Genomic DNA, 23,713 nt, shown 5'->3' with positions numbered 1-23,713 from the left:
GCATCAAGCACATCAGTACGTAGCATCAGCAGGTTAGTGTTCGTCACGAACGTGGTTTTGCAGTCAGTGCAATGTTTACAAATGCGGAGTTGGCAGATGCCCATTTGATGTATGGATTAGCACGGGGCAATAGCAGTGGCGCGGTACGTTTGTATCGAGACAGATTTCCAGAACGAAGGTGTCCCGACAGGAAGACGTTCGAAGCAATTGATCGGCATCTTAGGGAGCACGGAACATTCCAGCCTATGACTCGCGACTGGGGAAGACCTAGAACGACGAGGACACCTGCAATGGACGAGGCAATTCTTCGTGCAGTTGACGATAACCCTAATGTCAGCGTCAGAGAAGTTGCTGCTGTACAAGGTAACGTTGACCACGTCACTGTATGGAGAGTGCTACGGGAGAACCAGTTGTTTCCGTACCACGTACAGCGTGTGCAGGCACTATCATCAGCTGATTGGCCTCCACAGGTACACTTCTGCGAATGGTTCATCCAACAGTGTGTCAATGCTCATTTCAGTGCAAATGTTCTCTTTACGGATGAGGCTTCATTCCAACGTGATCAAATTGTAAATTTTCACAATCAACATGTGTGGACTGACTAGAATCCGCACTCAATTGTGCAATCAAGTCATCAACACAGATTTTCTGTGAACGTTTGGGCAGGCATTGTTGGTGATGTCTTGATTGGGCCCCATGTTCTTCCACCTACGCTCAATGGAGCATGTTATCTTGATCTCATAAGGGATACTCTACCTGTGCTCCTAGAACATGTGCCTTTACAAGTACAACATGTGGTTCATGCACGATGGAGCTCCTGCACATTTCAGTCGAAGTGTTCGTACGCTTCTCAACAACAGATTCGGTGACCGATGGATTGGTAGAGGCGGACCAATTCCAGGGCCTCCACGCTCTCCTGACCGCAACCCTCTTGACTTTCATTTATGGGTGCATTTGAAAGCTCTTGTCTACGCAACCCCGGTACCAAATGTAGAGACTCTTCGTCCTCGTATTATGGACGGCTGTGATACAATACGCCATTCTCCAGAGCTGCATGAGCGCATCAGGGATTCCATGCGACGGAGGGTGGATGCATGTCTCCTCGCTAACGGAGGACATTTTGAACATTTCCTGTAACAAAGTGTTTGAAGTCACGCTGGTACGTTCTGTTTCTGTGTGTTCCATTCCTTGATTAATGTGATTTGAAGAGAAGTAATAAAATGAGCTCTAACATGGAAAGTAAGCGTTTCCGGACACATGTCCACATAACATATTTTCTTTCTTTGTGTGTGAGGAATGTTTCCCGAAAGTTTAGCCGTACCTTTTTGTAGCACCCTGTATATGTAGCACTTGGGGAACAAACATTCAGTAACACGTGAAGAAACTTCTTTAGCGAAACAAAAGTAAACACTAGCAAAGATGATCGTTTACAGAAACTAGAAACCTGCACTGTTACTAGCGTATACAATGTACCATACGTATAATCTCTGTAAACAGAAAGTTCACAAAACTTCCTGGTAGATTAAAACGGTGTGCCGCACCGAGACTCTAACGCGGGACCTTTGCCTTTCACGGGCAAGTGCTCTACCATCTGAGGTACCCAAGCACGACTCACGCCCCGTCTACACAGCTTCACTTCTGCCAGTACCTCGTCTCCTACGTTCCAAACTTTACAGAAGCTCTCCTGCGGGAGAGGAGAGTTTTCTAAATCCATGCTGATTCGTAGACCTAAGTTTAGAAACTTTCGCATCAGTAGTTTGTTTACACATAGTTTCTTCTTCTGATTCCAATGGCACTACATCCCAGGATGGGAATTGAGCTCCTTGATAATTTTCCGCCATTGCTCCCTTGACTGCGCTGTAATTACGTCAACAAACTCGGACAGCATCTTCTCTGGCCACGACACTCCATCTCAGTGTCGGCCGTCCTCTTGCTCTTTTTCCTCTAGGTTCACTGCAGCAGGTCTTTCCTTGATGTATCTATATCATCGAGTCGTATTATATGACCAGTCCATCTCAATCTACACAACTTTATGAACTTCATCACATCATCCTCCTTGTAGCAGTCATAAAGCTCGGCATTCCTTCGCTTTCTTCAAATCCCATTTTCATTCACAATTCCAAAGATTCTCCTCAATATACTTCTTTCTTGTGACCTCAGTCTACTTTCACCCTGCTTTGTAATAGTCCATGTTTTTGAGCCATTCGTGAGTACTGGGCGTATCAGCGTTTTATGAAGTCGCCACTTAGTCTCTCGTGATAGAAGCTTGGGTTTCAGATATCGTAACATTCCAAAATAACATCGATTAGAAACATTGGTATCCATTATGCATAATGAACGGCGAAAGCTATTTCCTGCTTGAACCTATTAATGTTCCGTGGTGAATGTGAATTACCACCTCAAGGAAAAAACAATGTGGTTTCACATATTTGCATTTCCTTAATCACTATGACGGAAAGTAATTCTCTGCCGCTTCTGAAGCCAAAGCACTGCTTTTGAAATTCATTATTGTTTCGAAACTTGTGTGGTTTTACAAAAACTAAAAAATTATTCATGGCACTTGTCTCTTCTTTTGTCACCTTGGCGATCTACGATCTTAATTATTTTGTCTTATGAATCAAAAATATAAACTGTCAATGCACTGAATCGTGAGCCAGAACAAGCAGACAAAAATCGATAGCCTTTGCCTGGTTTCCCTCAAGTTTCGCATTGTAAACAAGGCTTCGTCGTATTGCAAATTTTGATCTTCAACCAGCTGCTGCTGTATCTCGATAACCCGAATGGCTTGTCACCCTGTAGACTACATGTGCGTGATGAACACCACATTCATAACCAATTCTTACAGGACGAAGATTTGTATTAGCTTCTAACAGCTTTTGAGAGACACAAGAAGCGTCTCGCTTAACTATCTCAAAGTGACGAGCACTGTCATTTCCTTAGATTGCAATAGAGCATTTTTGAAATATGTTGATCTATTGTGAAAATTAGGTTAGATGCAGGAACAAGTGTCAGTTCACTCTGAAGGAATCTCTGGCATATTTATATGCAACTGGCTGCAAGAATATGCTTTTTATTTTCTCTGCTTCCTCGAAAACGTACGAAGCAGGAGTAATATGATTAGGACTGCCAATTGTAAAGTTACACTGCGTCTTAAAAATGTTAATATTCCGTACGCCACGTTCACAATCCTTAACATTCCCTCTGATAAATCTGTAGACAAGTTCTTCTCCCACAGAAGAATCGGAAGGAGACATTAATCGCGTTAGCATGTCACTGAAATGGTTACTCGGTCCAGGACGTAGATCTTGCACACTAATTATAAGACAATTTGTTATGTGTACAAACTGACATGTCTTGGAGTCGCCTGGTAAACGCACACGCGGGTATCCTTCCTCTGTTTCACAGAAGTTCGTTATCGTATCACACCAGCTTCATCTAATCATAGTAGTCACTAACGCGTTTAATAGCACACTTGGCGGTTTCTGAGGGACAGCGAGAAATACCGTGTGCGGAGGCAGGACTGTCCACCATACTATTGCGTCATCTCATATGACGGTATTTTCCTGTGGGAGGACCGATTTCGGCGAGGCTACTCGCGTGCTCAACCAACATTTCGCCGCAAACCTGTTTATGTCGTTCAGGGATCTTCCGCACGGAAAGAACTTTAATGACCTTCCCAGTGCAAATCCCTCGTCTCTTAGAGGCAACACGAACTGGGTATTTAAGGCATTCATAACATTTTGTAACTCGCTTAGTAGATTCGTTTATTGCAGTACATCAGCCAAAGTAAAGAAAATACAAATGGTTCAAATGGCTCCGAGCACTATGGGACTTAAGTTCTGAGGTCATCAGTCCCCTAGAACTTAGAACTACCTAAACCTAACTAACCTAAGGACATCACACACATCCATGCCCGAGCAGAATTCGAACCTACGACCGTAGCAGTCGCGCGGTTCCGGACTGTAGCGCCTAGAACCGCTCGGCCACTCCGGCCAGCAAAGAAAATACAGATTGTTAAAAATGTATTCCATATTTTTGCGTCATACTTCTTGCGTCATCTCATATGACGGTATTTTCCCGTGAGAGGACCGGTTTCGGCGAGGCTACTGGCGTGCTCAACCAACAATTCTAGAAAAAAAAGTCCAGTAATCATGGGCTCTAAAACGCTTATCTTACAAGGAATGAGAACGTGTTCGTCTTCGCTATTTTGAAACACATCTTCTCTATAGAACGAGTGCTCGTGACTCTGAAGTTATGCCTTTTAGAGCCCATGTTTACTGGACAACATTTTAGAGCCCATGTTTACTGGACAATTTGACGTCGAACATAGGCGGTGGTCACATTAATGTCACTCTGCCGTGTACAAGTATACGTCTTTATCAGGTAAATGCCAGACGACAGAAGGAACGCAAAAACAAAAAATACAAATTTTACATACATGTATTTCAAATACAACATGTTCGGAAGATATCTAGTTAACCAACGTAGACACCTGAAAATGGGTGTACCCAGCTCATTAACTCAAGTAACCATGTCTGGCGGCATGAAAAAAAAAAGTTTTGTTACTTGTGGTTTCGATGAAAACAAGTAGGGAAGAAATTGCCTTTTCTGCCAATTTAACAGCCACGTCTTTAAGTGGGGACCATTGAAACGATGAGGTGAGGGAGCACGGGATTTGAGAGGTACTGAGGGCTTCATTCATGTGAGAATTCCATTGCAAAGTTCAGCCTAAGAAACATACACAAAACAATAACATCTACGTCTTTTACGATTAAAAGAGGATACGCACAACAGTATTAGAACAGAAACAATATTTATTTTAAACTTTTGTGTTGTTGCCCCTTTGTGGTGTGGGCTCCTAGGCGATGGCCTAGATAGCTTTTTGAACCACGGTAATGCACTTGCTCAAATATCGTCGCATGTTCGTAAATTTTTGACCAAGATGAATCTTCACTGACGGCCCAGCCTCCAAATCTGGCACACATGACATCGTGAGACTATTTTATTTTCTGAAAAACAAAGAAAAACTTAAAGGACTGTCATTTTACAAGCATCGAGAAGAGAGCTAAAAGATATCCCAAAGATCGAGTTCCACAAGTATTTCTTGAGTTGGGAAAAGAGCTTACAGAAGTGTACAATATCTAATGAGGACTATTTTGATGCAGACGAATATATAAAACTTCTGTTCAAAACACAAAACATTGCGTTATTGTACTCAAAAATTTTAACGCTTCTACAAAAGTTTTCTTTTTTTTTTTTTTGGGGGGGGGGGGGGGAGGGAAGGGATTCAAGCCTGGCTCAGATAATTGCTTTTTAAATGTTCAAATATAATACCGACCCGGCACCCCACTTTCATCCTGCAGCCGCTCTTATTACATTTAAAATTCCCTTGAATATCTCTGTTACAAATCTTAAATGCTTGACCATGTCAGTCTGCTACGAAAATTCATTCCCTGTTATATTACGTCTTTTACGGGATATAAATTGACCAACGCCGTACCTAAAAGGAGTATATAATGTCTAACGTTTTATATAAATGCGTACGTCACGAGAAAAGCGGAGTGATCAAATATCATCTCGCACATGTTCATATACAGCAATTGCGATTTTATGTTAAATAGCAGCAGGCATAAGATGGAAAATTGTGGTAGCTCATAACTGTTTGTTTTGTTTCAGAGACTGATGAACCACTTTTTTTATTAATAACCTATTAGACAGTGACAGGTTGATGGCAAAAAGACGTAAAGCACTTTACTTTTTTTGCATAAGAAGGTGCCAAATGAAAACGAGACACATGGAAAAAATTAAGTAAATTGTTCGTCATTTCAAAAGTGATCACTATAACTGTTTATACGCTTATCCCACTGTGAGACAAGACAGTTAGTGCCTCTATGAGTAAATGTTTGTGATTGCCTACGGAAGCATGATAACATCCAGGGCGCTCCTCTTCGCCCGAAGCAAATTGACGGCCTCGAATGTTTTTCTTCAGGAATCCAAAAACATGGAAAAAGCATGAGGAGATATCGGGACTGCATAGAGAATGTATAACGGCTTCGCATCGACATTTATGCCGCATACTCAAAACAACTTTGACAACATGTGCATCAACCTTTGTTTCTGACCAACCATTCAAGTCCTGACAACATGTGACATCGTTCAAGTCTATGATTTATTGATCTTACTTATACGAGTACTTTATTCGGGAGGAAGATAATATCACAGGATAGCAGGATTCAACCTCATTGCCTTAATTACTTCGTTTCTTAATCAGCACGACTCGATTGTAGATACGTAAGCGCTGTTTATTGTGTCGTCTTTAGAGACAATATTGTAACTTGCTTAGCCGTAGCAGATACATCAATCGTTTAAGTGTTTGGCATATTCTATAGAAAATTTTCAGATATAATATTGCTCTTATTCCCATTTTAACCCTTTGACTGTTCTTACTATGTTGAAAAGTCGCGTCAACTTAAAGATCTTGCGTTCAGCGATCACACCTTTTTCCAATCTACATTCACTCTCAAGTACTTTACTACTTTTTTGACCTGTTGTAAACTCAAGATAAGATGTGCAAGTTCCATTCATATAGGATTTAACACATTAAATAAGCATAGATTTCCAGAGGCTAGCAGATTTAGAAGCATTTGCTATAGATGCTGTATCGTATTCTTCATATATAGCAAAGCCTGTTAAATCTCGATTGTATAAGAAAGTTATAATAACTTCTGAATGCTTCCCTCGATACATATTTGAAGCTCAGCATCCTTAAGTTTAGTTGCCATAGCTTCCGACAGTTAGTTTCTCAAACTGTGCGTTTCATAATCAACATCTCAATTTTAAGAAAAAGTATAATTTCTCATCGTACACCGTCTTATCAAAAGTATCCTGACATCGGTTAAAGTTCATTAATATAGGGTGCGTCCACCCTCCGCCTTTATGACGGATAAAGCTCTGCTAGAACACTTTAAATGAAGCGGCTGAATGTCTGTGGAGAAATAGCACATCATCCTTCCTCAAGAGCTGGAATCAGTGAAAGTAGTGATGTTGGTCGGTGAGGTTCTGAGCGGACTCATCGCAAAGGTGTTCCATTGAGTTCAATCCCGGACTCCAAGCAGCCCAGTCAATGTCGGAAATGCTATTGTCCACAAACCATTACGTCGCAGATGCTGCGTTATGACAGGGTACTTTGCCACCCAGATACAATTATCGTCACCGATCTGTTCCTCTACTTTAAGCGGTACACAACGCTGTAAAGTGTATTCATACCATTCTGCATTTAGCGTTTTATTAATCACAATAAGAGGACCGTACCCTAACCACGAGAAACACGCCATACAACTAGACATGATTAAAAGGGTAATTTCCTCAAGGCATTCGCGAAACACACACCTTTCCATCGGATTGCCACAGGATATGGTGTGATTCATCCACTGTGTAGGGGCGTCGTTCAGTAGTCGGTTAGCACTGACTCCAGAGCGGTGTGGCTTATGAGGAGCTGCTCAAGCACTATACCTCATTTTGTTAACTCCTCACGCACATTGATTGCGCTAGTTAGATTTGTAGCACTTTAGTACTCACAAGTGATTCCTTACGTCGATGTTACGCAATTTTTGACGACCACCCTCCGCAGTGCTTGACGGTCCCTGCCCGTCAGCGCATGAGGTCTGTCTGGTGTTAGCTTAGCTGTGGTTGTTCCTTTACATTTTCATTTCACAGTCACATCACTAACAGTCGACTTAGTAAGCTTTATAAAGGCTGAAATGTCCCTCAGGGATCTGGTACTCAGGTGACAACCAGTTACTAGTCCTTGTTCGAAGTCACAAATCTCTCCTGACGGACGCATTCTGCTGTTACTGACAATACAATACACCCAGCCTCCTTTTACATTGGCGAGCATGGCTCTCATAACATGTAACGGTCAATTCCGCATTATCTAGTGGTGTCCAGACAATTTTGACCAGTTAGTGTATCTTTCCATCTCATTTGTTCTCGACGTTTTCCACTAGTTGAGAAGGAGATGAAATATTATTAAATTTTAGACTGAAAAATAACTTTCCGTTCTTTGTATCGAGAAAATAAATATCATTTAGTTAACCTTAAAATAATTAAATATTTTATCGAATGAAGATATTATGATTCAGTAATGCCGTAGTTATTGTCTATTTCTGACTTTTCTTTCTATCTTGTTTTGGGTACACATCGGCCAATGCACACCGCAAGTCATACTCCAAGTTTGTTCACTTCCTCGATTTCATTATCATTGCCGTTGTATACGAAATTTTTCTTCCATAGTTGCCGTTTCACGGGAATGGAATAGGCATTCTTAAGAATTTTTCTGGTAACAATGGATACTCGCTACCCACCTTTCTCTAAAATAACGGTAACTCTGATGTATCAAAAATCTGTCGCCAGTGTGCTGCTTTAGGGGAGACAAGATAAGAGAAATCAGGGATCATACTGAAGTATATAGCCAGTCGTTTTCTTCCTTGCTCCATTTAGGAATGGAACAGGAATGGGATGACTAGCATTATTACAATGGGCCGTCTGCTTGCCGAGTATGTATGTACAAGTAGAATAACGTGCATGAGCAACATGAATACGTATAGTTGGAAACCGCACTGCTTGGAATACTGTACAGAAGACATTTGTACAGCAGTGGATCACAAATGACTGATAGTGATCTAATAAATGGCAGTCTAATGTAACAGCGGTAGACGTGATAATTTTTTGAATCTATTTTAAAGACATGTCTAAATCATAATGGAAGCCTTTTTGCTTTTACCGCTCAGAAAATTTAATATTATCTCAATATTGGGAACGTCTGCTCTAGTAGGAACATTATCCCAGTTCTGTCTCTTGTTATGATTCAAATGGCTCTGAGCACTATGGGACTTAACATCTAAGGTAATCAGTCCCCTAGAACTTAGAACTACTTAAACCTAAGTAACCTATGGACATCACACACATCCACGCCCGAGGCAGGATTCGAACCTGCGACCGTAGCGGTCGCGCGGTTCCAGACTGTAGCGCCTAGAACCGCTCGGCAACACCGGCCGGCTCTCTTGTTATGTTCCAGCACTTGTTTTGCTCTAATAACAGTGCGCTTCAGATCAAGGTGGTTTCATATGGTAGGTCTGTCCCTATAGAATATCATAGTTCCTTTCATTCTGCATCCAGTCCGACCCTGCGGCAGATCTGTCGGCTCTGTAGAAGTGTCTTCTCTGCTACTCCGTCAATCATCTTCATATGATTGTCACAATCTGCGTCAGCTCCTCAATTAAAGAGCTTCAGGTTTTCTTCAAAGTATATGTCACAGATTTATAATGCAGATTTTCTGACACCCTAGCTACAATTCTAACTTTCTGGTTGTGTGAACATATGGGGAACGATAATGTGACTCCCAATTTGTAATTCGTCAACGAGTTTCCTTCTACCTGCAACGTCACGTCTTAAAGCAGTGTTATGAAAGTTATTGGAAAGTCAACTACAAAGTTTGACTGGTGAGACTTACCAGTGTGTATAGAGGGTGTTCAGAAAGAAGTGCCCAATACTTTGAGAGGTGATAGCATTCATCGAAACAAGAAAAATAAGTCCAATAAACAACGGCCTGGAAATGCTTACGTCTGAGATAAGTCCAACACACACTGGTCCGGAGATGTATACTTTTAGAGATGAACAAGTGTTTACAGCAGGTGTTCAACGTGGCATCTATTCGTGAAATTGCACCTCCGTGCTCTGCGGCGTAAGGAATGATGCACACTTTGAAGTATACTCTGTTGTTTTTGTAACCGCTGGCACGCACTGAAGACGCGACTGTGTAGTGGTCGCACATCGTTGATTGGCGTGGGTTAGACCAATTGCTTCAGATGTTCACGTGATCAGAACTGTAGGAGATTGAGGTCTGGAGAACGAGCATGCCAAGGTGCAGGGCACCCCGACCAATCCGGCGATCCTGAAATGTCTGCGTGAGATGTTCGCGCACATTGTGACGAAAGTGTGATGGTGCGTCATCATGCATGAACCACATTTGTATTCGTTGCTACAATGGCACAGCCTCCGGCAAGGTAGGCAGTAGATTAATGAGAAAGTACAGATAATGGGCTCCAGTTAACCTTTGTGGTAGCACGTATGGCCCTACTAATCTATCGCCAAATACGCCTGCCCATACATTGATTGAGAATCAGTGTTGATGCCGTCTTTCCTGAATCGCTTGTGTACGTGTTGATGTCCTATTTCCTAAACTGCTTGGGTATTTAATCTGCCCATACATGCTGGTTATGGAAATTCGTAACACCATATCTTGTGAACCCGGCCTCGTCGGTAAATAAAATCTTGGATGTGAACAGTGGATCTGCAGCACATTTCTGCAACAGCCATTAACATAACCGCCGTCTTCCATAATGATTCTGTGGCCTTATGTCCTGAACGAGCTGTAGATGTGGGTACAGCAATTGTTCATGAAGTAACCCCCAGATAAGAGAGTGAGACACACCTTCTGCTGCTGCTAATCGTCGCTCACAGGTCCAAGGGGTTTCTGCCACCGAACGTAGCACACGCTTCACCGTCAGGCGTGCGGACTCTGCAGGGCCTTACACTGTCTTCCGAGGTGCAAGGGTAACTGTGTCCCTCAGATGATGGAAAAGTCTACCGAACAGCATATCAGGTTGGCACTCTGTGCTGTGGATATTTTTGAGCGTAGAGGGCACGGACTCGCAGGCTACGTCTGTTGGTAAACCTTAGAAAAATAACATATCCGCATTTTCACTTGTCGAACAGTAGGCTTACATTGCTACAATAGATGGAGGAGAGAAAATGTACTACACCAACTGTAAGTGCAAACAGCTCAATAACAGTAAACACGTAAGTTAATCCACTTTTGCTAGAAGGTAAAACACCATGATACGCACCCAGGGTTTACTCTCTAGTACAGTAAGTCACATGAACAGGACGAAAACTAATTTATCCTAAGACACGACTCAAACCACACAACTGACTGCAGACCACCTAAAGTAGGTAGAGTACTGTGATATATCAGCATAATACCTGCGACACATCTGACGTAGCGCCAATGCAACGACTGTGCTAATATCCGCATCCAAGCGTCGCGTAGCCCTTCCTATAAACACGTGTTTATCTCGGAAAGTGTGCATCTTCGGACCCATCTTTACTGGAATCATTTTTCTTGTGTCGATGAGTACTACCACCTCTCAAAGTATTCGACACTTTTTGGACACTCTGTAGAAAAACTGCCATCTAAAGTGTACCAACACTTATCACCTGGGATTGTATATTGGAAGCTTCAACTGCCTTTTACTGAAGACTACAGCTATGCAGCAATAAAAAACAACAAAAAATAAAAAATAAAAAAATTAAACTGAGAAAGGTTACAAGAAATTATGGAACTTTCCCTGATTTCATTAAGAATCTGGGCCCTAAAACTAGAAGACTGCTTACGCAATTCTACTCCCGTAATCTCAGCCGGGCGGGGTGGCCGAGCGGTTCTAGGCGCTTCAGTCTGAAACCGCACGACCTCTACGGTCGCAAGTTCGAATCCTGCCTCGGGCATGAATGTGTGCGATGTCCTTAGGTTAGTTAGGTTTAAGTAGTTCTAAGTTATAGGGGACTGATGACCTCAGATGTCAAGTCCCATAGTGCTCAGAGCCATTCGAACCATTTGAACCGTAATCGTAATACTGGAAGAATACGGCGTCAGTTTAAAATAGCTCTAACACTAACTATTCTAAAACCAGGGAAGCTGCCAATGAGCCACCAAGTTGTTATCCCATCTTTTTGCTCAGTATATCTTGTAAACTATTGGAAAGGTTAACTTACAGCAGAATATATTCAATTATGAACAGCATAATACCCCCAGAGAAGGATGGATTCATATCAAATAGAAGTTGTTGTGAGCAAATCTTAGTTCTCACTTTATTTATTGAAACGGGCTCCCAAAGAAGCCAAAAAAGTCTGTCGTTTTTGTTGATTGAACTACAGCCTACAATATTGCGTGGACAGATGGGTGGACTATTGCTTTAGCTGTATGCACTGTGGTAATCCCAGTTAACTAGTAAATATTATGCATCAGAATCCCTCCCTCAGAGGCATTGTTGGAATATGTTCAAGTGAATCATATAAAATAAAAATTGGACTGCCGCAACGATTAGTGTTAGCCTCCGTTTTTCATGCAACGCAAAAGTAAATCTTTTGAAGAGGGAGAAAGAACCATTCCATAGTATATAGATATGCTAAATGGTGATTATAAACAGTAGAGACTCTGTTTCTGTGCCAGTAAAACAGAGCTGTGGGTATTTCACCTAACTCACGAACTGGGAAACTAAGTACTTAATATCAGCTTCTGGGGACCACAGTTTAAACGCAACGCGTACACTTAATATCTGGTCCTAATACTTGACCGATCTCTGACATTTTGGGAACATTTTGGAATGATAAGATAAAAAATTAAAACTAGAAACAAAATTTTCAGAAAACGGGGTGGAACACGCAAGGGAGCAAAGGAAAACACGTATAGTAGTACAATCGACAGTGTATTCTGTTGCCGATTATTGTGTCCCTTCGTGATCAAAAGGCAGTCGTGTTGGCAAGATTCATGTCCAGCTCAATTATGAGAATTGTTACTGGCAAGCTGAAATCAGTTCCTTGTCTAATTTAGCAACAGCCAATGGACGCAGAATGGGGTAATGTATAGCAAGGATAAGTTTCTAGAAACTCTCTAATGAAAGTTCTTCCACATCTTTCATGTACGAAACTTAAATTTCGAAGGCGTTTGTAGGATCTGAACAGTCTCCTCTAATTTGCTCCTTGCTACTTAGAAGAATGCTATAGAGCAAATTGGATTATTCTTGTCGAGTACGGCTGACCCGACGGTATCGCTTATAGACGTGCAGCTGCCAACAGAAACCTAGAGGCACCTCAACCACATCATAATCATGCTGAAAGGTCTCTGTTGGATACCTTTCATGTTAATTTCTTAAATATGTTGTCATTTACGGCATAAATTCCTCTTCAAAAATTTACTGTGGTGTTTCTGACTATCTGGGAGGAGACTGAGCAGTGAAACGTGTTACTTTTACACATAAACAAGAACGATCTGTCACATTACTACACTTTAAAACACAGTTTATATGTAATTCATGTCACACAGTCTCATACGGAACCTACATCCGCTTTCTCTTATATACTGTATATGATAAGATACTGTCATCCCCCTTCCCTTCTGAGTGAGAGGATGAATGAGCAAATGTATTTCTAGTTGCATGCTTGATGGTAGCAGACAAGCCTGTCTGCTAGAGAACAGTAGGACCAACGTCGGAACAGGTAGCTACGCTTTCTAGATGCAAAGAGGTTTCTATTCTTAGTATGGTCCTGTCCGTCCCTTGTCATGTTGGTATAGGGAGCTCCCTCTCTGGTCACTTCCGTTCGTATTTGTGAAGCACGCTTGGTAGGAGCCCAGGTCAGTCTGTCTGTGGCGAGCGTCTGAAGTGGTAAGATCTCCGGCTAAGCGCGTCTCTGTAGGACAATGGATTTCTTAAGTTCAGCCTGACTGAAAATTTAATCACCTTTATTTCAGGTTTAGCTCTAAAATATCTAATGTTATCTTAAATTGCAACGCAGTGTATTTCGAGTGTGAAGTTCAGAATATCTTCCAGTAGTTGCTTTGTCACTACTTTGTGAGTAAAGTGGAACCACGTGTTGATCAGTAACTCTAACTAAGATCATCAATCTTAAATGCGAATGTGCGTGAGATTATAACGTCTCGTCTTGACAATATTTTTCAATATAGCAACTTTTCTTTATGTTCAACCCACACGGGGTGTACTTTGTGAGACCAGTACCACGTGCTTATACAATTGTTTGACCCATCAGCTTAATAGTAAGACGATAGTAACCAGTACGAGGTTTTTCTTTTGTAACTTGCGTTTCGATGTAATTTATTTTAATTATCAAAATTATTGTGGAGTTACACTCTTTGTGTAAGCCAAGTTGACCACGTGAAGCATGTGGTGTCAGCATCAAAGTAGCCCTCAGCTATTCTTTTCGAGAACATTTCACAGAGAGTTAGCATGCATTTAGTATACCAGTGTGTGGTAATTTCGTGACGGACAGGATTGTGCTGCGAACGTAACTTCTTTGGGTGAAAATTGAATCGGTTGGTTGCGGTTAATTTCCTCTTGGATATGTTTCAACGTTCTTCGTGTGTTATTTTATGAATGCAGTGTTGTATGTAGTCTCCCAATCTTGGCTCCCTATTTGATGTGTTCCATAAGATTAAAAAAATCACATTTTCACAATCCTAAATAAGGCACCAGTTTAGTTATGAATCAAGTTTAATATGCTGAAATTTCAATGATCAATGTTAAAATAAATTTCCAAATATAAACTGATTTATTTCTTTTTATTTAAATTCTCTTATATATATATATATATATATATATATATATATATATATATATATATATATATATCTCCGGTTGTCGTATGACGATTAAAAGGTTATATTTAATGTTAGTCTGGTTGGGAATTTGGTAAGCTAGACTGGATACCTGGTGAAACAGTTGCTTAGTAATGCAAGGTTAACTTCCCCAGACAGCTCACAGCTTTTAACCCGCTTTTATTGTCTATCAGCACCGCTTTCATAACAAATTAATGCAACAACATTACAATGCATACAAATTTTCCCATTCCATCGTTGCAGGCTCTTACAGCAACCGGTTTAAAAATATTTCAGAACAAAAACAGTCTCAGTTGCGAAATTATTTAATGTCAATGACGCGTTTCGCCCTTTTGGGGCATCATCTGATTATGTAAAAGTAGCTGGATATATGACCTACCAGTCATAAAAACACATATAATGTAAAATAAACAAGATAGCCGGATACATAATCCATAGAGCTATGTTTACTATTTTATATTCATGTGGTTTTATGACTGATGGGTCACTTATCCAGCTACTTTTGCATAATCTGATGATGCACCAAAATGGCGAAACGGGTCATTGACATTAAATAATTTCGCAACATAGACTGCTTTTGTTTTGAAAAAATGCATACAAGATGTAAAACGTGACTGCCACTGCTAAATCTATTGCATGGTAAACTCTCTGGACATAGAGCTATGATGCAACTGTGGAATTAATGACGTCTTAATGTTCACTTGACATAGCTTTGTAAAGGGTGTGTTAATATTTTCGTAATTTTGTTTTATACCTTTTTCTTCTGTTTTAAAAATGTCATATTTTTCCTGGGCCTAAGCAATACGCTAAATATAAATAAAACAACTAAATAAAATGTAAAGGTGCTACATTCTCTCTCATTCAGATTTAGAATCATTTCTCCGAAATTATCTGCTTATCTACGTCTCCAGAAAGAGTAGCGTACATAGAAATTTACCAAGGATTAGCAAAGGCACTTCAGTTGGTCAGCATATGTTGCGTAGTACGTCCATTTTCAGTTTCGTATTTGGTGCTCTGTAAAGCTTAAAGATCACAGTTCTCATCCAGGTGCATCTATTAGCGCCACATGACTTCGAATGCTTCTGAAATGCTGTAGATGGGCATGGGCTGCGAACAACGTTCAGAAAAAATATCGTCCTACCTCCGTATCTCGACCTGCACTTAAGAGCTGGCAACCCGGAAATACACCTATAACGATTTCAGCTTCGGTGCTTTCTATCAGCGATTGAAGTTCCGGTACCTTACCAACGCAGCTTCGACAGTTTACAATTACAATACCGATTGCTGCTTGGTCCCCACATGTCCTGACTTTGACCCGCACCCTTTGAGGCTGTTGCCCTTTCTGTACTTGCCTGAAGCCATCTAACCTAAAAAACCGCCCAGTCCACACCACACAGCCCCTGCTACCCGTGTAGCCCACTGCTGGGTGTAGTGGACTCCTGACCTATCCAATGGAACCAAAAACCCCACCACCCTATGGCGCAAGTCGAGGAATCTGCAGCCCACACGGCCGCAAAACCGTCTCAGCCTCTGATTCAGACCCTCCAGTCGGCTCTGTACCAAAGGTCCGCAGTCAGTCCTGTCGACGATGCTGCAGATGGTGAGCTCTGCTTTCATCCTGCTAGCGAGACTGGCAGTCTTCACGAAATCAGATAGCCGCCGGAAGACAGAGAGGATTTCCTCTGATCCATAGCGACACACATCATTGGTGCCGACATGAGCGACCACCTGCAGATGGGTGCACCCTGTACCCTTCATGGCATCTGGAAGGACCCTTTCTACATCTGGAATGACTCCCCCCGGTATGCACACGGAGTGCACATTGGTTTTCTTCCCCTCTCTTGCTGCCATATCCTTAAGGGGCCCCATTACGCGCCTGATGTTGGAGCTCCCAACTACCAGTAAGCCCACCCTCTGCGACCGCCCGGATCTTGCAGACTGAGAGGCAACCTCTGGAACAGGACAAGCAGCCATATCCAGCCGAAGATCAGAACCTGAAACCAGTTCGTCAGACAAACTGGAGAGGCCTTCCGTTCAGCCTTCCGAAACGTCTTTCGCCCCCTGCCACACCTCGAGACGACCTCCCATTCTTCCACAGGTGAGGGGTCAACCTCAATGTGGGCAGTACCCTGGGCAGCCATAGCTGTAGTCCGATCGGAGGATGCATGGGACGAGCTGGCCGTCCCTGACAAACCCCCGTCCGGACCCCCACAGTGATGCCCATTGGCAACAGCCTCAAGCTGTGTGACCGAAACCAATACTGCCTGAAGCTGGGAATGAAGGGAAGCTGTGTGACTCAAGCCAACACTGCCTGAAGCTGGGAATGAAGGGATGCCAACTCAGCCTGCATCCGAACATAGCAGTCGCAGTCCCTATCCATGCTAAATACTGTTGTGCAAAGAACGTCTGAACTAATCTACAGAGAGCACAAACAATTCGACACAAAATTTAAACGGTTATTAAAATACAAGATTGCCTAGTAAATGCAGTAATGCTGCTACTTGCGCACTGCTGACACACTGCTCGGTGGCAGAAGGAGACCACGCGATTTTACACTATTCAGGTACTAAAACGAGATGCTACAACTCTCAAATACTATAATACGCCCGAAATTTATGAATTAAACAATGCAAGTACCCAAAAACACGCAAATAAATTAAGAATTATAGTATGTAACAAATAAGTGAACTAAGAGTATACGACTTGCTGCTGGCAGCTGCTTATCCAACGGCGGCAGGCCTCCCTTGGGACATGTAGTGTAAAGAAGAATCACATTTTTAGTAGGCCACCTGGGTATGCTTTGCAGCCACACTCATCGTTTCAGTCTGATGGTACTCCTCCTGTTTCCTTCATGTAAAAGGACGTCTATATAAAATCCTCTCATTGGAGATTGTAGAACTCCTGGAAGAAGATTCTACAGCCGCACGTATTTAATGATGTTGAAACAACACGTCTTGATTTGTAGCTACATATTTTATGAAACATAATTTTAAAAACACATACTTCTCATTTTGGTCAAAGTGAGACCCGACATCAACACAACAGTAAAGGTTAAATAAAATGACTTCCGATTTTTAAAAATTACTTTTCACTACCCTTATTACCCACATTGCTGTAGCTTTATTCACATGTTACACAAACTGTGTGCTATATGCGTCACAATCACGCGGCATCCCATCTATGGTCAACTTGTTTTGCGTGTAACAATGAATCCATAGAACCGTTTGATGACCTCTTGAATTTAGGAAAGCTGAATACAGCAACTCAGTGGACAGCAGAAGCACTCAAGAGATTAATAGTTGCATAGAGTGTTTTAAGAAACTAAGTACAGATATCAGACCTGAGTTTTGTATACGTTTGATGCTAAAATTTTACAATGAGTGTCATCATCACTTGTTATATTTTTCCCTTGTGACAGGCAGACATATGGAGATTGTTTAAGAAACAACAGTGAGTTCCATTCGAGATTATTACTCTAGTGTGTGGCACCCATACAAATTAGGACTAACAGGAGTATTTAACGTATACAATGAGAGTGGCAGGGGTGTTTGACCCACGGGGTGGTGTCATGGAAATGCTGAAAAAGCTGAACTGGCAGGCGTTTGAGAGGGTGCGCAAATTATCTCGCGGAAGCATGCTTACGAAATTTCAAGAACCACTACTGTGTGAGAAATCTAGGAATTAATTAAAACATAGATCTAGGAATCTATCTAGGAAGCTATTAAATCTAGGAATTTATTACAAACATCTCATCGTGTATAGAGTGACCCCGTGTTCCATACGTCCATGGAACAGGAGGAAGCCCCAATATGTGGCACACACGAAGTACCAACTGTCACGCAATTCACAGTGGACTGAAGAGCATCGACGTAGATGTAAATGTAGATGTAGACATCGACTTTCTATACGAAAACTGTATAGGCTCTGACACTTACTCAGCACCCAACGGACAGATTCATATTGGTAATTAGTAGGACGGACAGAAATAAGAACGGTTGGCTCAGGGTTCAAACATGGTGAAAAACGTAATCATGACTGTAATAGCAATTAACTGGTGATGGACAGGCCATGTAACTAGGTGAATGAACAATAATGAAAGGAGTAAGTTCTTTCTTAGATTCCAAGAGATGAGGGAAGTCTGAAGGAACGTAGAATAGAAGGCAAATTAGAAAATATTAGAAAGAGGAGCAATATGGGTGCGTAGGGCTGCAGACCATAATGCATAGAGAAGTCTTGAGCCGGTGGAGGTTTTTAAATGGCAGTTTACTAAGAAAATTGACGATCATCTGGAAATCAAGTTCGAAAATCTGTTGTGACGGGCGCTCCCCACCACGCTATAAAATAATTTGTGTTGTGCAATATATTCAGAGCTTATGACAGAAACTATAGAAATTTGGTCTGCTGCTACCTTGTACTGGCATACTCGTGCAACTGTCTTGTCATAAGAAGTTTCATTACGCAGTTTGAAGTTTGTTTGGGCGTAGCATCGGGGTAAAGTAGAACTCATGTTCAAGGGAAATGCGATACTGCATTGCCCGTTGCGCAGATATGGCACACAGATGAAACGGAACCTTTTTATGGTTTGATACGAGTGTGCTTAACCTCATGCGTACCACAGTGGAGAAATAGGAACAGATCTAGAAACATCAGCCGCAAGCGCTATTACAACATGCAATATACTCAACGTTTATAACAAACAAATTTATTGACATAGTTTTTTGGACTACATTAGCAAAAATATTAACTTCTCCACGCTTTGTTAGGTAGCAGTACTTGTATATCAGAGGCCAAATAAATTGTCCTTACATCTCGTCACCTTACATAGGGAATAAACGAAGATCAGTCACGAGTAACATCATAGTAAAACGCGGCCTTTTTTGAAGCAGAATAGCAATTGCGAATTACAATATACCTTAAGCTATTACAGTTCGCAAAGTAATAACATTAGTCAATCTTATACTACAAATGACAGAATACGGATTACTGGTAGGATTACGGAAAGGCGTAACTTCCCTACAACAATATTTATGCTGTTCTCATTATTTTATATTTCTCGTCTATTTGGAGCCTTATCGTGCCGGAATGACTTACGAAAATGAAACGATGAAAGTCGCATGAAGCGTGGCGAGTTTGCTTCGCCTGAAGAAAGTCGTCACAAGACTCAGTTTACTCCGAACCCAACCTGTCATCCCCTGCAGAGGGAGATGAAACTATGAACACGTTGTTCCACCCCTTTGGATGAGGAGGATGCTGTAGCTTCTCTCTCGACGCGCCCGTCAGTGAAATGGTAATGGAGCCCTCCCCCTCACGCTATTCTGTGGTTTGTAGAGCGGTAACACTGTTCACACACTGGTACCCTGAACCAAAAACGAAGCATCCGCTACAGTCGAATGTACGATTCCCTTTATAGCTAGCCGCGGAACAAATCAAGTCTATCTATGGAAGTCAAACAGATAATCTCAATACAAGAATGTATGTGGTTCCATGTGCAACAGATTACAATTTTTACTTATAAAGATAGCAGTATAAACGTTTATACAGGAAAAGACATCCTCAGGACATTCTACGATATAATGGGCAATGCTAAGTGCTAGCTGTCTTGCCAAGCTTCCCGACGGAGAATTACTAATGTACATAAGTAATTGATCCTGTAGTGAACGTACAGTGTCCAGAGAAGGAGGCCTCGATTTCAAAATAGGTATCTCGAAAACAAAGATCTATAGATGAGCTCAACAGACGATATGTTTATTGGTTGGTTGGTTGATTAGGGGAAGGGGACCAAACGGCGAGGTCATCGGTCCCGTCGGATTGGGGAAGAATGAGGAAAGAAGTCGGTCGTGCCCTTTCAAATGATTCATCGTAGCATTTGCCTGAAGCATGTTAGGGAAATCACGAAAAAAGTATCTCAGGATGGCCGGACGCGGGTTCGAACCGTCGTCCTCCCGAATTGGAGTCCAGTGCGCTGACCACTGCGCCACCTCCCTCGGTGACATGTTAATTGTCAAACATGTAAGAATTTTATGCAAGAGGTATACAGAAGGTTCGAAATAGATTGAAATGCTGCTAACAGATGGCGCTGTATGCTGTACAGTTCGCACAGTATTAGCACGCATAATTGATCTCGTCCTACGCAAGCAGTCTTTCCAAACACTTCACAATCGTTTCGATATGTCCACCACTCGCAGTACGGAGGTTATGCAAACGAACAATGAAATTGTCTCAACGGATATGGATTCAGATGCCACAAAGATCGCCGATTAAAGCTCGTCCAGCGTGGGGGGATGGTTTCGATAGAGAGTGTCCTTCAACGTGTCCCACAGAAAGTAGCCACAAGGAGTCAGATCGGGCGAATATGGATGCCAATCAATCCCTGTGCCAGTAAATTTGCAATAATACAACAGAGTGACTCTGTTTCTGAAGTATTCACCAACAAAGCGGAACACCTGCTCGGTGCGATGTGGTCTGGCCCCACTTTGCATGAACCATTTGGTTAGCTGTTAGCTGTGTAGTGACGAACTGTTCCAAAATTCAACGTAACGTTCACTAGTGATCATTTCTCGCATGAAAAAAGGGCCAATAGTTAGTTACTAAATTTTGTATTCCATGGATCATTTACGCTATAAACCGTAGTTATGGGGAACGAATCATTTCACATTAACATTGCAGATTACGATCAATTTGTAAGTATGACTACATGCTGAAAATTTATATATTTTCTTGTAATTAAATCAATAGATGCGAGTTACTAATTCCTATTCATCACTTTTACACATTACAACATCACAATGAAAGAAATTATTCTATGGATGCCTCTGCTGCATTCCACATCCAAAACAGTAAATTTAGAGGAATACAATGGTTTCGCTTCTCACACAAACGGCGTTTTCTAAATCTCAAAACAGCGTTTTGTTTATTCACCACACCATACAGGTGTGCTTCATCTGTCAACGAGATCCATAAAACGTCAAATGACAGCGGCATTAGACTGTTTGCCGATATGCTGTAGTCTACAGGAAAGTACTATCACACGAAAGTTGTGAACAAATCAGTGAGAATTTGCATTAAAATAAATGCTTGGTATATTGACTGGCAGTTACTCTCAATATTAGCAAGTGTAACCGACTGCGTATAACAAGGCGAAAATCCTCATTAATGTACGAGTTCAAAATAAATGCCCAGTCTTTGGAAGCGGTAACATCCGTCGAGTATCTGGATGTGACTATTCGAAATGATATCGAATGGAATGATCAGATTCCACAAGTAACTGGCAAGGCGAACTCCAGATTGCGGTTTATTGGTAGAATACTGAAGCGATGCAGTCCTTCAACGAAGGAAATTGCTTACAATACGTTAGTTCGTCCAGTCTTGGAGTATTGTTCGTCTGTATGGGACCCTTACCAGTTGTGTCTGATTCAAGAGATTGAGAAGGTCCAAAGAAGAGCGGCAAGATTCGTGACTGGTACATTTAGCCATCGCGAGAGCGTAACAAATCTCATAGAAAGTTTGAAGTGGGATACACTTTCGGATAGACGACGCGCTAACGGAAAGGGCTGCTCACTAAATTCCGAAATCCGATCTTCGCCGAGGATTATTACCACCAACTTTCAAATCGCGCAATGATCACTATTCAAAGATAAGGGAAATTAGAGCTCGTACTGAGGCGTTCAGACAGTAGTTTTTTCCTCGCGTGGTCCGCGAGTGGAGCAGGGGGGGGGGGGGGGGGGGGAATATGACTTTGGCGCTAATTGTGCCCTCCGCCACACACACAGTTTGGTGGCTAGCGGAGTATATATGTAGATGTAGATGTAGATCAATAATTGTGAAAATCTGGTTCGCAAAGTCAGCAGTCTGTCGGACAGCTCGTAGATTTATGGCCCGGTGGCTTTGGATTTTGAATGGAAACACATGTAGACTATGTCTCATGAGCTTCTGCGTGCCGGATCGCTTACAACCAGCCTCTGCTGCAATTTTTTGGACGGATATCCTTGGACTTTGTTGAATAACTCCAGAGACTGTGGCAACATTTTCATGAGTAATTACAGCTTGCGAATGGTTTTCTCATCGAGTGCTTTTGGAACGTTAAACCGTGTTTGGAAGCTGCGCCTTGTTGCTGTAGTACTGTGGCATAACCTTTGATTTCCAGTAGCAGAAAAACACGTTCTTCAATGGAATACAGTATTTCAATCATTTCCCTCGGTACCATAATCTCCTCTCATGTTTCAACGACGGAATTTATTTTGCCAGCCGGAGTGGACGAGCGGTTCTAAGCGCTACAGTCTGGAACCGCGCGACTGCTACGGTCGCAGGTTCGAATCCTGCCTCGGGCATGGATGTGTGTAACGTCCTTAGGTTAGTTAGGTTTAAGTAGTTCTAAGTTCTAGGGGACTGATGACCACAGCAGTTAAGTCCCATAGTGCTCAGAACCATTTGAACCATTTGAATTCATTTTCTCCGAGCTGCGGCGCACTATTAATAGGCACTACATGGTTCAAATGGCTCTGAGCACTATGGGACTTAACATCTGAGGTCATCAGTCCCCTGGACTGAGAACTACTTAAACGTAACTAACCTAAGGACATCACACACATCCATGCCCGAGGCAGGATTCGAACCTGCGGCCGTAGCAGCTGCGCGGTTCCGGACTGAAGCGCCTAGAACCGCTCGGCCACAAAGGCCGGCATAGGCACAACATACTGCGATTACTGTGTCGTCTTGTTAGCAGGTTTTGGAACTATTTCTAAACTTCTCTAAAACTTCTGTAGAAAATTCTTACAGCTTTTACATAAACATATCGTTTGTTACACTCATATATGTTAGTTATCTAGATACTTAATTTTGAAACCAGGAACTCCCTCGCTGGACGCCCTGTATCTGCATGGTCCAACAACATGAATCTGACCACCACCTATGTTGGACGTCTACGTGCAACAACGCTCACAGACGACGGGTCGTAGCACTAGCAGCGTATCGGGTGGAGTGGCTAACAGCGCAGTTTCCATCGTAATGCGAAAACGGAGCGATTTAACTAACGTCCAAACGCGCATGATCATTGGCTTTCGGGCTAAGAGTGCAAGGATTTCCGAAACGGGAGAGTCTATAAACTATTCACGTGCCACCATGGTTAATGGATACCGTGCATGGCAAAATGGCGCTATCCAAAACCGGCTCCGAGGCAACTGTGGTGCAACACGGTCCGCAGAAAACAGGAGTGAACGACAGCTGCGGAGATGTGTAAGGACAAAT

Source organism: Schistocerca piceifrons, chromosome X (assembly GCF_021461385.2).
Source record: "Schistocerca piceifrons isolate TAMUIC-IGC-003096 chromosome X, iqSchPice1.1, whole genome shotgun sequence".
In the NCBI taxonomy this organism is placed as follows: Eukaryota; Metazoa; Arthropoda; class Insecta; order Orthoptera; family Acrididae; genus Schistocerca; species Schistocerca piceifrons.
Note: the sequence above shows the minus strand (reverse complement) of the source record.